Genomic DNA, 16343 nt, shown 5'->3' with positions numbered 1-16343 from the left:
GGAGGAATGAGTAAGGACCCTGGGCTCAGAGCAGGGCCCATTCCTGGCTCTGTCACCTGCCCGCTGGATGACCTTGCCAAAAGCTGAGCCTCAGTTTTGTCATCTGTACAATGGGAGAGATGTACCTGCCTCATTGTGGGGAAATTCGGGTGCCTGTAAAACACCTCAGTAAGGACTAGCTCCCATCTTTTTTTTTTTTTTTTTTTTTTTAATTTTTTCGGCCATGCCACATGGCATGTGGGAATCTTAGTTCCCTGACCAGGGATCGAATCCGTGCCCCCTGCATTGGAAGCACGGATTCTTAACCACTGGACTGCCAGGGAAATCTCTAGTTCCCGTCTTAAAGACAGGAGTGTGAGGGCTGTCCGGGCAGCCCTCACAGGCTGATGTGCCTCCTGTGAGCCCAGGGGCTGTGTAGGGCTTTGAGGCACTATCAGGACCAAAAAGACTTGGTTGGCATTCAAGGGGCTAAGAATGAATGGAAGATACGGGACTAAACCTAGGTGAAAATAATTAAATAACAAGTATGAGACAGAGCACAGGAGATGTCAGCAGGCCACTCATGATGAATTGCCCAGGGAGAGGTTCCAGGGATGGTACTGCTGTCCATAGAGCAAACCAGGATGATGACCCCAGCAAAGGGCACCCTGGTTCCACTGAGGCTGGTGAGGGTGGGGGAGGAGCCACCGTCAGGATCGGGAGCTCCTTCTGGGGGCGTGTCATTAGGACACTTCAGATGCTGGAGATGACGCCCTCCTGTAGGACCCTGGAGTGAGGAGAGTAATGAAGGATGTTGCCGCCCTTCCCATCAAGTCCAGTGTAACCTTTAGGCAACATACACTCTCCAGAGCCACGTACTGTGGAGACAAATACAAGCCGAGGCCGTGAGCGCCAATTCCTGTTGAGACTCTGCCACCACCTCAGAGAACCCGTGGGCCACTCCCTTCCATGAGCACGTTTTCCGCGTTACGCTGAAGGTGAGAAGCCGTCAGGGTCTTGGCTTTAGCATTTCCGAGGACGGATACAGCTATAGCACCATCCAGCTCTTCCCTGGGCCTTAGAACTTGTGGTCCTCCATCCTCCCTGCCAGCATTCCTTAGAGCGATGCCGGCCTGTGCCCAACTTTCTCTGCCAAATCTTAGGTCTCCTGCCTCTGCCCTTTTTCCTACCTTCCCCCTCTTTTTTCCGATTCTCACAATTTCCCTGAGGAAGAAACGGAGGCAGCAGGAAAGGACCGAGGAGCCCCAGATGCTCCCCCTCGCTGACCTCAGAGACCCTGTACCTGCCTGGGGAAACTGCTATCTCGTGTGGCCCCTGGCAGGCATGGGGCAGAGAGGCCCAGGCCCGTCCTGGACACTCCGGCTGCCTCTGTCCCTCTCTCCACCCATCTGGGCTTGGCACTGCTGCTCTGCCCGTGTCCGTGCTTTAACCAGCTGCCTGCCTGGTACAGAGGACTTCTGCTGGCCCCTCTGGGCCTGCAGGGCTGGGGCGGCAGCCGGCAGCTGGGAGATGAGTCTGTTTACTCCACTGCCCCCCCCCCCCCGCACTCTGCCCCATGGCACAGGGCAGAGCGCTCACTTAGATTAATTAATCTGCCGCCCAGCCTGCTCCTCCAGCGCATCTTTTATTCATGGACAAGTGACGTTCTCTGCTTTACCAGGACACGAGCATCAATATTTCATCTTTGTTTCGCCTGCCAGCATCCTGCTCCCTCCTTCCTGCTTCCCACCAGCTCTAGGACCCGGAGAGCTGGGCTGTGCTGGCCTGGCCCCGGGGCGTCATCACAGATGTCCACGCTGCCTTCTTCGGCCCCTCAGCCTGCCCACCGTGCTGTCGTTGGCAGAACCAGAAGCCTTTCTGTGTAAGTGAGCCAGAGATGCAGCGCAGGCCGAGGGGCCAGGCCTGGAGGGAGCGTGCGGGCTCAGGGTCCTGCGGGGTGGAGGGAGATGTGCCCTGGTGCATGTGTGTTGGGTGGGGTGACACTGCAGCTGGCAGGACCGGCTTGTCACCGTGTTGCTGGGTGATTGTCAGGACAGGAGATGAGGGCTGTGCCTGGCACACATCTGGGTACATGGCAAGTGCTCATTTTTCTGCCTTCATTTTCTTTCTTCATTTTTCTCTTAGACCAGGTGTCATTGGTTTTTTCCACCCTCCAGGCCTAGGCAGTTGGATGAAGGGAGCGATGCCGGCATCCAGGATTGCACTTCCCTCCTGCCAGCACCCAGCCTGTCTCACCTTGTCTGCTTCTTGGCTCTCCAGGCTTCCACGTTGGGGCTCAGGACAACGGGGGCTGAACCTCGGATCTGGAGGGGCCCTTACCCAGATCCTAGCCCAGGGCTCGCTCAACCTGGGGTCCCAGAGGGGACATGAACCCTTGAAACACAAAGTCACTAAAATCACAGGTGACGTGTGTGTTTGTGTGTGTGTGTGTTTTCTAGGGAGGGGGACAGCCCTGGCTTTCATCAGATTCTCAGCAAGCTCTCAAAGCCATGAAAGGTTACAAACTACTAAATTCTAGACAGGTCAGATCTCCTCTATTTGATGTGGCAGGAAGAGAATTAGTGGGGTCACTCATCCAAGGAGCCACCTCGAAGGTGTAGGTGTTGAGGTCGAAGAGGAGCACGCTGCAGTCCTGCCCTGGAGGACCTGGCGGAGTGCGGAGCCGGCATGGAAGCAGAAACCCTCAGGGGGCCTTTGGACAGGCTGTGGTCCTTTCCCAGGCTGGTGGCCAGCACTTTATTTCTGCTCTGTTCCTGGCTTGTGCAACAAACTCCCCCTCCCTCCCTGAGGGCCAGGTGAGGCATCCCACTTCCCTCCTTTCCTCACACCCCATACCTGATCCCTCAGGAGCCCCTGCCCACTAAACCCCCAAATACCTTGTTATTCTACTTTTCTTCTTCCTGAATCTTGATCATTTTTAACAGAAAAGGGAAATTCATCATGAGTGGACAGTGTCTGGTGGACTGGCTCTGGACTCCGGGAAGCGGCTGGGGACCAAGGCTTCCCCTTGGTCTTTCTCTGGAACCTCTCTGGGTCCCTGTCTCTGGCGTCTTCACCTCTACCTCTGTGTCTCTTTCCCCTGCTTCCTTCTTCTGTCGCTTGCGGACCTGCCTTCCCACTGACACGGCTGAGTATGGGACCCCACTACTCTTGCTTTGGAGAAATCATCCATTTATATGTTTAATCTTAGACTATTACATGCATTCTTTTTAACTATTTCAGAATCTTTTGGCAGCAAGATGTGCATAGATTCCTGCTTAGAGATGAATGTGCATATGTGCAGCGTGGGGTCAGGCTGGCTCCAGCTGGAGAGAGGGACCAAGTAGAGGATTCCCCAGAGAGAGGAAGCTGAAGGTGATACCCCTCTTGTGTTGGGGGGAGGGACCCTCGCTGCCATTCCTCTTGACAGGCCCTCTTTAAAAGTCAATGTGATTCGCTCAGCCACAGCCCGGACATTGCTTGGGCCAGGTGTACTTTTGTCACCAGCCTGCCATCTCCTGATAAATTCCCCCCTCCTCAGCCAGTCTTGGACTTCACAGCCTCATTCCGGCATGAAATCATGGACCATTCTGTCCTTGGCCCCCTGTTACTGTGACCGGGGCGACCCTGGATCTGAAGTTTGGTGCCAGGAGAAGGGATAGATGGGTGTAGGGGAGACAAGGGCAGCTGGCACAGAGGGCCAGAGGCGGGAGACCCTCAAGGGGGAGATTGGGAGGCTCCGGCTCGGGGGGATGGGGTGCTGGCCAACGTGTCACAGGCGTGCCCGCGTCTGTCAGCCTTTAACTACATTCTCCCTCCATCAGCACTGCAGCCTTGAGCAACTAACTAGACTCTTGGGGGTGGGAGAGGGGCGTGACCAAGAGAGAAGGGGACTTTGGCCTGAAAACCAGAGGCAGAGGCATCCTCACCCTCCCTGTGGGCTCTGGGTCCAGGGTTCTCACTCTGACCCTTAGCCCCCCTCCCCTCGCTGCCCCCATCCCCCAACATACCCCCTGGTCTAGGAAGAGGAACCTCAGTAGGGGAAGCAACTTCCTTGGTGCCATCGCTGAGGCTATAAGGTGTGGCTGCTAACGTGCCTTTGAACAAGTTAAGTAACTTCTCTGTGCCTCAGTGTTTGCACCTGCACATTGGAGATAAGGGTTCTCACAGGTGTGTTGTAAACATTAATTGAGTTTACAGCTAAGAATTCCGCAGAATGTCTGCATACAATGAGTGCTCAATAAGTGTTAGCCACCATTATTATCATTTGAGATGTTCTTGAAGGTTCTTCCCACCCCTATATCTCCTTCTGGAATTCCTCCTCCACTTATTTCTTTGGATCATAGTTCTTCCAAAGGCTCCAATGAAGAAACACAAAATAGCACCTGACAACACCATGTGAGGGTTAAGAACAGGAACCTGAGGTCTGGCTCCACACCTCGTCTGCTGTGTGACCTTGGGCAGCTCCACAGCCTCTCTGAGCCTTGATTCCTTCTCTTTAGATGAGATAACAACAGACCCAGCTGTTAGGTTCTTGTGGACACAAAACGAGACCAAGTGTTTAAGACACTCAGCGTGGTGTGCGGCGTGGCATGAGTGGTCAAGAAGCACGAGGCTGTCACTTTACGAGGTGCTGGTCATGCATCACCGCATCGGATGCCGGCCTCAATTCTGAGCCAGCAGTGCAGGGCTCACCACACCCCTTCCAGGTGAGAAGACTGAGGCCACGAGAGGGGAAGTGACTTTCTGAGCTGGGCTAGAACTTGGGCCTCCCGGCTCAGGGACTGGCCCTCAAAGCCTGGCCCTCAAAGCCTGGCCCAGGTGGCTGTCATTCTTGGCGTGAGGGGAGGAATCAGGTGCTTTGCTTCTGCTCTGAGGCCTGGAGGGAAGGAAAGGGGCCGCCAGGAATGGTGGTAGGTGCGAGTGTGAGGTTATGGTTGTGGGTGGGGACGGGGCTTCAGGAGACACAGCGAACCTCCCACTTCACAGCTTTGTCCCAACACAGCCCTACTCTCTGCCGCTGTGAGCACACCCATGCACCCTCCTCCGGCAGCTGCCAGGGCCTGGCTCTGGACTTGGGGAGCCCTAGAATAGAGCCCCATCTGCAGGACTGGAAGCTGGGTGCCTGCCCCCCACCTCCTGGGGTGTGGCCCTCTCTGGTGCCTCCAGGCCTCAGGACAGCTAGAGACTGGCCCCAACCCAGGGAAAAGCTTTAGACATGATTTCATTTTTTACTGAGATTGTAAGTGCGGGAAAAAGACAAGTAAAAAATAACCCATCTGGACTGGGGGTGGGGGGGGAAAGCAATTTCCTCCTGAAATCTCTTTTTCTGATTCTTAAAAGATGCACTTTGGAAATGTCTCGGTGCCTCTGGCTGGGGTGTGGGCCAGGCCACCTACAAGGCACTTGGGTGGGCCCTGTGGCGTGGCTGGGGGCAGTGGAGGAGGTGGGGAGGGACTAAGGCCTTGCTGGGTTCCAGCTGAGCCCTCAAGGTCAGGCCAGAGGGGGAGGTGTGGGCGGGGGAGAGTGTGGCAGAGGGAACGCTGAGGACCGAGGGCGGCAGAGACGGACCAGAGGAAGGGGTTGGGGGTCCTGATGGGCAGAAGGGTGGGGGAAGGTACAGCGGAGAATCCCAGCCTGCTGGGGTTGGGTCGTGGGTGGCCCAGCACCTAAAGGAGGCCCCTGCCTTGGGTCAGGATCTCCGATCTCATGGGGCAGAGGCACAAATCCCCCCTGAAGGACAGTGAATTCTAATCCCTTTTCTGGAAGGCCCTCTGGGTGCTGCGCAGTCAGGTGGTCCCTCGGGGGCGTTGTCCGAGCCCTCTGGAGCATGGGTGGTAAAGGGCCAGCTTGTAGCCTCAGGGTTCCGTTGCCCTCCATTCTCCACGTTCCCCAGAGGCGTCCTCGTCAGCCGCTGCTTCTGTTCGCAGAGGTGCTCTGGCAGCCACGGCACAACCGTGAGGATTCCAGCTTGGGGGGCAGGATGGGCCCCTGTGGGTAGGACAGAAATGGAGACTGAGGCCCACGGGAGGGGCCTGCCCGGGTCTTGTCCTTCTCTCTGACGTGGTGCTAACCCCATGTTCTAAAGCACCAACCCTCCAACTAACCCATCAACCACCCGAGTCTACCAACTTACCAATCAAGCCGTCACCCCACTAACCAATTCAGTAACCACCAACCAATGTATTACCCTACATGGTGCCACACCACCACCCTGGCAACCTTCTAAGCAACTACCAACCAACCCCCCAACCAGAAGCCCACCAACCAGTCTGCCAGCTAACCTGTTCTTCCGCCATTCTACCACCCCACTAACTAGCCTATCAACCAACTCGCCAGTCAACGCATCACCTTACTGTCCAATCAGAAGACAGAAACTACACGGTAATATTAACAGGAAGGGTTTAATACGGACATTGTTAACTATGACAGGGGATAACTTCCTAAAGATTACCTACCAACTATTTTAATAGGAGACTGCTTACCTACTCTAAAGAAACAAAGGAATAGCAGACATGGGGAGAGGCCACTGCCTCTGGGGCTGAGGCAGAGCACAATGGAAGGAGCAAACCTGGAAGAGCCTTTCCCCAGAAACATGCCCCCGGGCTTGATGACGTCACTACCCTGCTAAGGGAGGGAATGGCTGGCGAGGCCCCCTGGACGATGGCAGAAGAATTTGCGAGGTGCCACACTGGTGGAACTTCCTGGGAAGCTGCCTTTGGGGCGCTGGAGGAAGCTGTATGCTGCGGAGGCCTTACTGCAGGGGCCTGGAAGGGAAACCCCTTCCTCCTGCTGTGTTTAGCCGCTTCAACTAACAAAGCCTAACAGAGAGGCAGCTGGTAAAGGAGAAACATTTAGAGTCCAGCCATGATCACAGACTAGGTAATGAAGAGTAGATTTGAAGCTGAGAGGCAATAAGGTAATAACTGGCGTGCCCATTCTCTCACCTCCCCCCCAACCCAGGAAGCCTCTAACCAACCTATGAGTCCATGGGCCAATCAGCCAATCAGCTAAGAAGCCTAGTCTTCCAACAACCCACCCCATACCCTGCCAACTAGCAATCCTCTAACCAATGTACCAGCCCATCTACCCACCTACCAGCCAACCCAGCAAAAGAGTGTTCTTTCTTTTTATTTTTTTAGTGGGTATGTATCTGTTAATTTCATACTCTTAATTTATTCCCCCCCCACCTTTCCCCTTTGGTAACCATAAGTTTGTTTTCTATGTCTGAGTCTGTTTTCTTGACGTTACCCCATTCCAGGCACTGTGCTCAGAGCTATGAGGACAGCTTCCACCCTGAAGGAGAAACACTTTGGAGTAATTATCCAGGCTGGGGAGACATAAGACCAGTTCAGGGTCAGCAGGGACCTGTCACACTGGTGACACCCATTAAATGGACAAACAGGGCAGACGGTGTGCTCTGAAGTTAGTAGTGGGAGAAATGGTGTGGGACAGCTTCGTGGAGGAAGGGAAATGATCTGGGTTTTGAAGAATGAGCAGAATGGAGGTTTAGATCTGAAAAGGGCTTCAGAAGGAAGGCAGGTGGGGACAAACATCTCCAGTATCTCTGAATCAAGGAGGACTTGGGCACATGACTTTTAAAAAAATATTTATTTATTTATTTATTTATGGCTGTGTTGGGTCTTCGCTTCTGCGCGAGGGCTTTCTCTAGCTGCGGCGAGCGGGGGCCACTCCTCATTGCAGTGCGCGGGTCTCTCACTGTCGCGGCCTCTCTTGTTGCGGAGCACAAGCTCCAGACACGCAGGCTCAGTAGCCGTGGCTCATGGGCCCAGTTGCTCCGCGGCATGTGGGATCCTCCCAGACCAGGGCTCGAACCCGTATCCCCTGCACTGGCAGGCAGACTCTCAACCACTGCGCCACCAGGGAAGCCCGGGGCACGTGACTTTTGCGTGAAGGGCTCACCATGCCCAGGGAGTCCTTTACCCGCAGCTGCACTGGGCCTGCAGGGAGTGAGTCACCATCTTGCCCATGATGGGCAAGAGCCATCATGGCCCTGGGAGAGGTGCTGGTCATACCATCAGCTTTTTTCTCAGGCAGTGGACAGACGTTCTATCTAATGGGGCTCTTCCTTTTTCATCAAGGACAAAAATGAAAAGAAAAGGCCAAATGGCTCACCCAGTTTCAGGCAGACGTGAGGAAGAACTTCCAGTCCAGACCAGCAGGAGTCTCAGGAATTGCTTCTCTCTAGACCTTAAAGAAGAGCGACTCCTATCCAGATGGGCTGGCTGAAATATTAACCTGCTTAGAGGCAGGGGAATAACGGTGATGACCCATCCTAACCCTGCTCTTAAAGAGTTCCCTGCGCCCCAGGTCCACCTGTTCCCAGGCTCCCAACAGCCCAAGTGCCATTAAGTATCTCGGAATCAAAATCTGACTTCAGAATCGATCGATGGAGAGAGGTTCTCCAAACATTCGCCAGCGAAGGTAATTAAATTCCGATAGGAGAAGATGGAGAGGTGTGACAGGCCGGTGGGGGCAGCGTGCTGGCGCCGGGCTGCTGAGCAGTGAAATCGCAGGCGTGCGCAGCCCGAAGCTGGCAGCAGCACAAAGGAAATTGGAGCAGTCAAATATTTCCCTCCTCGTTGAGCTCCATTTACATGTTTATAATAGAGGTTCTTAAGGCCCTAATGAGAAGGCTGCTCATTGCAGGGAAAAGGATGATTAAGGCTCTGCCAGACACGATCAGGGACAGGAACAAAGGCCTGTTAATTACTACAGAAGGACAGGAGGGGAGCCAGGCTCCGCTTGCAGCTCCCCAGAGCCTCCCCAGGCTGGTACCTTCCTGTTTTCCAGGCTCACCTTTGCCCCCCACCCCCGTGACCTCCAACGGGTGGGTTGGATACATCCCCAGGGCTCATAAAGGGGCTTAAGGACGTTCCCATGTCCCCTCCCTAGGGGGTAATTTCAAGCTGTACCTGTAGCACATGAAGATCTGTCCCCTGGAGATGCCCCGCGGGAGCGGGGAAGGGGTAGGGGAAAGGAATCAGAAGAAACAACAATGCTGAACTGCTTGGCCATCGCATGGACACACTGCCCACTAGGAGGCAGCTCACAGGAATTTCCGGGCCCTAGAGGGGGCTCGCCACAGGCAGAGGATAAGACCCCTCTTCCCAGGCTTCAGGGCACAAGGCTATGTCTGTGGCGATCCAGGCCAGACTGGTGACCTGATGATGGCATCTGATACGAAGGCTGAGAGCTCCTGCCAAGTTGACTTGAAGGGCACTTTAACAACCGGAGTTCATGATGTCGTGGAAGATGTATGGGCTTTGGGTCTACAGACTTAGGGCCAGATGGCCTAGGTTCAAATCCCAGATCTGCTATTTGCTAGTGAGCGTCAGTCTCTTCATGTGTAGAAAGGAATCCACACTAGGCTTGTTTGATGATTCAGTGAAAAAAATGTAGGTAAAGTCTGGCATACAGTAGGTGCTAAATGCATGTTGGTTACCTTCCCCCTACTCTGTGGGGCTGGCTTGGTAGGCTGAGGCGAAGACCTTGGAAGTCTTCTCTCGGACCTCCCAGGGCCTGGGTCTGAGTGTGTGCAGCACTTGGTCCTTTAGCAGGACCCTGCTCCACATCTACTCTGCTTGTGCTGGGGTATCTGGGGATAATCAGGGAAGAGCAGCTCTCAGTCCGCCAGGGAAGGGTGGAAATCTGCACCCTTGGGCACTGCTTGCCTCTGGGTGACTGTTCACTGTGTGCTCTCACCTGTGTTCCATCCTGAGGCCGTCACCTGTGTTCTGTCCTACTCCTCAGGGCTCAAGAGATGAAGGGAAGATGAGAGGAGAGAGACGAGAGGGACAGGCCTGGGTATCTCCCTGATTTCCCCGTGGGGAAGAAGGATCAGAGGAATAAGAGTTGTGTCATACATGGTAGAGTGAATCTGGCAGTCAAAAGAGGAATTCGAAAAACTTTGATTTTTAGGAAAAAGATCATCTCGTAAAAGCCCAAACCAGAAATTTCCCAGTTAGGATCTTGATTCTAGGCCCAGGGGATATAGGGTCAGAGACGAGAATGATGCTGAAGGAAAGGCAAAGGCTTTAAGATGAGAGACTCGGGACTTCCCTGGCGGTCCAGTCGTTAAGACTTTGCCTTCCAATGAAGGGGGTGCCGGTTCGATCCCTGGTTGGGGAGCTAAGATCCCACATGACTCATAGCCAAAACATCAAGACATAAAAACAGAAGCAGTATTGTAACAAATTCAGTAAAGACTTTAAAAATGGTCCACATAAAAAAAAATTAAAGAAAAAAAAAAAGATGAGAGACCCAAACTCACTGGAGGATATGGTGCTATCTTGGCCTTCTCAGGGGTCAGTCTTGGGCTAATAGCTCAGAGGAAGTGATGCTGTGGAAGGGGGCAGTGGGGGAAGGCAACTAGGAATGTCTACGGTGTCTTTGCCCACCAAGGCACTTTCCCTGGAGCTGTCCACGGTGCTGGCTTCAGATCTCATCTGGCACAGCCTTGCTGGCCACATCTCTCCAGATGCTTGTCTGCCAGGCCTGTCATGTCCAGAACCCCTGCCCAAGCCCATGGCACTGACCCCTGCTGCAAGTCCCAGAACTTTCAGGCATACCTAACTCTAAGGTGAATTTTACCTCAAGTCTTACTGTTAACAATAACCTAACCTGATAACAATAACCTAACCTGATAACAATAACCCGATTATAGCCTATAGTCTAGTGTTCAGCTTAACCAGAACTCTAACAAGAATGCAGACTTGAACCCAATACAGATATGAAGTTCAGCCCCACCCTCATCCTTTCCTTAATATGAATCTTAACTTAAACACTATCCTCATTTCTAACCTCAGCCCTAGTATTGGTCGGCACTTGACCTCTAACCCTAATCTCAGACTATACCTGAGCCCTAAAGTCTTGGGGTTGGTTGAAGACTGGCTCCCCACTCCCTCCTCTTCTCTCCCTCCTTATAAACATGGTTGAGCACCTGTGTGGGCGTAGAGAGATGTGTCACACCGCCCCTGTTCTTAGGGAGCTTGGCCATGTGCCCCCAGTGCCCTCTCTATCAGACGGGGGAGCCCAGGGATTGATAAACTCATGCCAATGTCAGCACTGACAACATTCCCCAAGGCGGAAAGTCTTTGCAGAAGACATCGTTATCATTTTCCAAAGGCAAAGGATAAAGGTGGGCCATGGGTTGCTTTGGATTCTGCCCCCAACTCTCCACCTGCCGTGTGTCTCTGACTCTGGTCCATCGTGCCCCCGGTGTGGGTGGAAAGGGGAACAAGGGTACCCCTCGTGGAGAAAACTTTCACAGAGGCAAGGCAAGGGACTGCTTTGTACGTAAATGCTGAGTAGAGCTGAGCAGCACAGGAAGTATCAGACACAACACCGGCATCAAGAGGCCCCTCCCACGCTCATCCTGTTGAATCCTCACTGCACTCTCTGAGTGGGGGATGCAGTCCCAGTTTGAAGCGGAGAAAGCTGAGGTTCTGAGAGGTGAAATGACTTGCCTCAGATCACAAAGATACAAGCTGGAGGAGCTGGGAGTCAGATGCAAGTCTTCTGGCTGCAAGGCCTCGGAGCTGTGGAAGGGGCCCTAGAGGAGGAATGCGGAGGGTCTCAGGATTGAGGGCGCAGGGGTTTTCTAGCTACAGGGCACAGTGTTGGGAGGGGTGAGTTGGGGATTGAGGTGGGAGTTGAAGAAGAGAGGTTGGCCAGGGCTGAGATGGGTGGATGGGATGGGATGGCCTCTGTAGGCTGGTCTGGACTTTGCCTTGACTCGAGGTGGGGAAGCTCAGAGGGAGAAGAGAACCCCATGGCTGATTCCTCCTGCAGGGCCTGCCCTTGTGTTCCACATGGAGAACCCAGGGAATGAGATGGAAAAGGTGGGTGGGGAAGCATGACAGCCGGGAGGAGGCACGTGATGGTCCTGGGGTCCACGGTCTACTGACTCTCCCCTCCTCCACAGCCTCCCTCCTTCATCCTTTGGGTCTTCTGCTTACAGCCAGGGGGACCTTCTGAGATGCACCTGAGGACTCTCCTCTCCAGGAATCTGGGCTGCTTCCTTTTTCCTGCCAAATTCCACCCAACTCTGCTCCTTGGCTTTCTGGTCACTTGTAGTTGGGGTGAATATATAACCTGTCTTCCAAACTGGGGCATTGCTGAGACTGAAGGGACTGTTGTCAATGACTGTGGGGGGAAGCAGGTGTGATACTGGCGTGGACATCATGGGCTCACCCCTGCAGCCTGACCCCAGGGCTCCCCAACCCCACCCTGAACTCCTTAAGATCCTGCCAAGGTGCGGGCTTGCAGCTTCCTGGGCCTGGAGGGCTCTTTACCATGAGAGGAAAGGACTGGCATGGGGGTCAGGAGTTGAGCCCCAGGCCCAGCTCTCCACTCACTGCGTCCAGACCTTGGGTGGGGCACCCCTCCTCCCTGGCTTGTCTCCCTGTAAAATCAGATATTCACTCCTGCTCTGCTCCTCTCCCAACGAGATGCACTGCACACACGAGGCTTGCTGGAGTTCGTGTCCCTTTTCCTGCTCAAATTTTGGCCCAGATTATTTTTTGTCTTTAATTATGGTAAAATACACATAACCTAAAATTGCCATCTTAACCATTTTTAAACCTATGTTTCAGTAGTGTTAATTGTAATTGTATTATTTTGCAACACCTGTCCAGAATTTTTCATCTTGTGAATCTGAAGCTCTGGACCCATGAAACAACAATTTCCTGTTCCCCCATCCCTTCAGCCCCTGGCAACCAGCATTCTACTTTGTGTTGCCCTGAATTTCACTACTCTAGGAACCTTATATAAATGGAATTGAAGACTATTTGTCTTTTTGTAACTGGCTTATTTCACTTAGCATAATGTCCTTAAGGTTCATTCGTGTTGTAGCATGTGTCAGAATTTCCTTCTTTTTTATGGCTGCATAGTATTCCATCATATGTATAGACCACATTCTGTTTATCCAGTCACCCACTGAGGGACACTTGGGTTGCTTACATCTTTTGGCTATTGTGAATAATGCTCTAATGAACATGGATGTACAAACATTTCCTTGAGATCTTGCTTTCATTTCTTTGGGATATATACCCAGAAGTGGAATTGCAGTATCATATAATGGTTCTATTTTTAACTTCTAGAGGAACCGCCATACTGTTTTCTATAGTGGCTACACCATTTTATATTCCCACCAGCAGGATACAAGTGTTCCAATTTCACCACATCCTTACCAACCCTTGTTATTTTATGGGTTTTTTTTTTGATAGTAACCATACTAATAGGTATGAGGTGATATTTCATTGATTTTCATTTGGTCTCAATTTATTTAGGCCCCAATTTAGTTTAACTCCCCTCATCCATGGAGCCTTCATTTCCTGCGGCATCCAGCTAACCCCTCTGCATCTTCCAGATTTTCAGGTTGGTCTTGCACGGGGTACTTGATTATCGCCCCTCCTGTCGGTCACAGACTGCCAGGCCCACGCAGGGGAGGTGGTATTTTCCCTCTCTGCCAGCATTAGCACAGGCTTGGGCGCCCGGGGAGCTCCATCAAGTTGATCAGATGTTGATTGAACTGGTCCTTAGTTCAATGTTTCTCAAACTTGAATCAGAACCAGTGAATTGGAGCTGTCTGGTGGGCTTGATAAACCCTAAATTGCTAGGTCGCACCCCCGATTTCCGATTCAATGAATCTGGGGTAGGGCCTGAGAATTTGTATTTCTATGTTCTCAGCAAAAACCTTGCCTGCCTTCTAGGAAGCCTTCCGTCTAAGGGGTGGATGGGCTGAGAGGAGATGTTCTCACAGGGAGTGTGTGTGTGAGGAGGGGTAGCACCCCAGACACCCAGGAAGCGAGCTCTTCTTGCCTAGAGGCAGAAGCAGCCTCCTATGTTTTTGGAGAACGTTAGTGTTGGCTGTCCTCAGCCAGAGCTGCAACATCCAAGTTTAATCTGTGCAGAGCAATTAGAGGGAGGGAACTGAGTGGGGAGTGGGCGCTGGGGGAAGGCAGCTGCAGATTTCATGCTGTTCCAGTCTTTGAAGGTCCTGGGAAGGCAGGCACATGGCAGTCTGTGACAGCTTCATTGTAATGAAGGATGGGAGACGCACCCAGCTGGGGGCGGGGTGTAGAGCCTGGAGCTCATGGCGAGGTGGAGGGACTTCGGAGCAGGGAGGGGCAGGGGAGGTGGTGGGTGGGTTTGGATGGCAGGAGAGGAGGAGAATCTGTCATCTGGGCCCCTCCTGTAGCCCAGCCCCCCTCCCCCAGGATATAAGGATGGCGGTGAGTTTCCTGGAAGATTTTCAGCTGTAGCCTCTAAGGGCCTGCCTCTGTCCCTAGGGGCACATCTGGAACATTCCTCTCCCTACAAAGAGATATCTCAACAGTTGCAGAAGTTTCTGGCAGAGCAAAGCCCCAGTGTTCCTGTAATTTCCCCCAACTGGGCTCTGGTGGTATCAGGAGTCTCTGAATGGAAGCGAATAGGGCTCATTACTATTCGGTCTCAGATTCACATCCTGTTTGCTCCTTCCTCCTCCATCCCTCATTTTTAAACAGCTTGTCACTGAGGGCTTGGGAAGAATCCCTGAACGTTCTAAAAATGCCCCCTCTTTTCTCTTAGTTTTGGCCACACTGCCCCCACCCTCAGCGCAGCCCTGATGTAGGAATTCAGCATCTGAGATCCAGGGTGATGGGGCAGAAAAAGGCGCAGGGTCCCTGCTCAGAGACAAGCTTGGCTTGGGAACACTGCCTGGGACCAGAGTGGGGGTCTGCATGGGGTCAGTGACTTCTTTTCTCAAGATATAGACTCAAGGGGCTCTCAGCACCCCTGAGTTGGCTGCATGGACAAACATGTCCCCTCTGGGCTCAGTAGGACACCACGCCAGCCTCTGAGGAGACACAGAATCATTTAGAATCTGTGACTGTGGTTTCTTTATTCACAGATAACCCAGGTGATCATCAGAGACAGGGCAAGGTGTGGATAGCTGGGCAGGAGTGAGGCAGCCTCGGCTGCACGTCTGGCCTGCCCCAGCCCGGCCCCATTTCTAGGGCTCCATTTGCCCTTCCAAAGGACTTTACAACCTTGGGGTAGGACGGGACCCTGGGAGGTGGGAAGGGACGATGTGGTACGTCTTTCAGCCAGACAGACCTGGGTTCGAATCTGACCCTTGCTTCCTAATTTCCGGAGAGGTGACCTTGGGCCAGTCACATGACCTTTCAGAGTCTCAATTTGCTCATCTTTCAAATGGGAATATAATTTCAATTTTGCAGGGATGTTGTGAGGATATGACACATGGGAAACACTTAGCACAGTGCCTGGCACCCTGCGATAATGGGCATATGCAAGACCTTGAGAGGGATGCACTGAAGCTGCTCAGGGCCTTATCCAGCCCCGGGGGCCCGTCCCTCCAGTCCACACCAGGTGGAACCAAGGCCCTGGCCTCGAGCCCCCTCCCTTGGAGTAAATTGGAGTGAGCATTCAATCCTGATTAGCTCCACTGGGCTCCCTCGTAACCTTTTCATTAGGAAATTATGTTTAATAGAAATTGTTCTGACACCTCTCAGCAGCGTTCCCCTGCAATTCATTACCACCTCGGGGGAGGGGGGCAGGCAGCTGAGTAGCTCTTGGGCCCGGATCCATGGGGAGCCCCGCCCCCTTCCTTGTCCAGTTGTTGCCTGTGTGGGTGGAAGGGACGCAGGATAGAGGCTTGGCATCCCCACCAAAAGGCAGGCCAGCTGTTGGAGAATATCTGGATGGGAACAGCCTGCTCTTAGCACCCCCCCTTGGGTCCGATTTGGGACTACCCAGCTGCTGCCAATGATGCTTGTGTGTTGATGGTGTCCCAATTCTTGTTCTGTTGTCGCATTGCCCCCAGAAGGGAGAGAACACAGTGGTCTCCAGCTGCTGTGGAGCGGGAAGCACTGCCGTGCTCTGTCCTCTGCCATCTCTCTCTCTGCCTGCAAACTCTGTCCCTGTCCCCTGCTCCCTTCCTCCCGAAGCCTCCCGGGATGGGTCCCCTCCAGCTCTGCTCCGCTCTCATTTCCTCCTCCTTCGGCATCTGGTCCAGGGGAGGAGGCGTTTATACCTCTTTCTCACCTGACTTGGGGGAGTCTGGTCTGCATCCTCTGGACCGGCTGGGAATGGGGAAACAGAGACTTGATCAATTCTTTTTTTTTTTTTTTTTTTTTTTTGCGGTACGCGGGCCTCTCACTGTTGTGGCCTCTCCCATTGCGGAGCGCAGGCTCAGCGGCCATGGCTCACGGGCCCAGCCGGACCGGGGCACGAACCCGTGTCCCCTGCATCGGCAGGCAGACTCTCAACCACTGCGCCACCAGGGAAGCCCTCGATCAATTCTTGGCCTCATCCATCAGGGCCTCTAAGGCCTTCCC

General features: G+C 53.3%; 1 pseudogene; it reads right to left on the bottom strand.

Moving 5' to 3' along the window:
* LOC114886870 overlaps window positions 1-16343 on the bottom strand; it is an 82474-nt pseudogene that overhangs the window by 47457 nt on the left and 18674 nt on the right.

This window comes from Monodon monoceros, unplaced genomic scaffold (genome assembly GCF_005190385.1).
Source record: "Monodon monoceros isolate NGI ecotype Baffin Bay Population unplaced genomic scaffold, NGI_Narwhal_1 Super_Scaffold_7, whole genome shotgun sequence".
Lineage (NCBI taxonomy): Eukaryota > Metazoa > Chordata > Mammalia > Artiodactyla > Monodontidae > Monodon > Monodon monoceros.
The sequence above is the reverse complement of the archived record's forward strand: the minus strand, read 5'-3'. Positions and strand labels throughout refer to the sequence as shown.